The sequence below is a fragment of the Phacochoerus africanus genome, chromosome 14, assembly GCF_016906955.1.
Source record: "Phacochoerus africanus isolate WHEZ1 chromosome 14, ROS_Pafr_v1, whole genome shotgun sequence".
Taxonomy (NCBI): Eukaryota; Metazoa; Chordata; class Mammalia; order Artiodactyla; family Suidae; genus Phacochoerus; species Phacochoerus africanus.
This window is the reverse complement of record NC_062557.1, coordinates 23,334,427-23,335,020: the sequence shown is the minus strand read 5'-3', so window position 1 is coordinate 23,335,020 and position 594 is coordinate 23,334,427. Positions and strand designations below refer to the sequence as shown.

Below are 594 nucleotides of genomic sequence, written 5' to 3'. Positions count from 1 at the left end.
CCACCAATCCCATTGTGTCCCAGCAGGAGCTCCTTTTTTTTTTTTTTTTTAATTTAATTTTATTGGAGTAGCGTTAACTTATTATCTTAGTTTCAGGTGTACAGAATCCTCATGGATATGAGTCGGGTTCTTAACCTGCTGAGCCACAAGGTAAACTCCGTTCATCATCTATTTTTTACAGCAGTATGTATATGTGATTCCCACTCTCACAATTCTAAAAATATGGAACGTTTCACGAATTTGCGCGTCATCCTTGCATGGGGGTGCCAATCTTCTCCGCATCGTTCTAATTTTAGTATGTGTGCTGCAGAACCGAGCAGGACTGTCAATTTCCGAATTGAAAAATGTGAAGAGGAAAGACTGAAGCTGGTAGGGAAGTTTCTCGCCCACGCCTGGGAGTGTATGATGAGATTTTATTGGCTTATATTCAGATCTTTCTTTCTTTTTTTTTTTTTTTTTTTTTTTGCTATTTTAGGGCTGCCCTTGAAGCATATGGAGGTTCCCAGGCTAGGGGTCGAGTCGCAGCTCCAGCTGCCAGCCTACACCACAGGCGCAGCAACGCAGGATCCGAGCCTCATCTGTAACCTACATCAC

The 594-nt window shown here is 42.6% G+C and overlaps 1 non-coding gene across 1 annotated transcript; it reads right to left on the bottom strand.

Moving 5' to 3' along the window:
• Window positions 1–216: 216 nt before the first annotated feature.
• LOC125115395 (U6 spliceosomal RNA) lies at window positions 217–320 on the bottom strand. Its single transcript, XR_007132102.1, has one exon. It is a non-coding gene; the product is annotated as a U6 spliceosomal RNA (small nuclear RNA).
• Window positions 321–594: the final 274 nt, after the last annotated feature.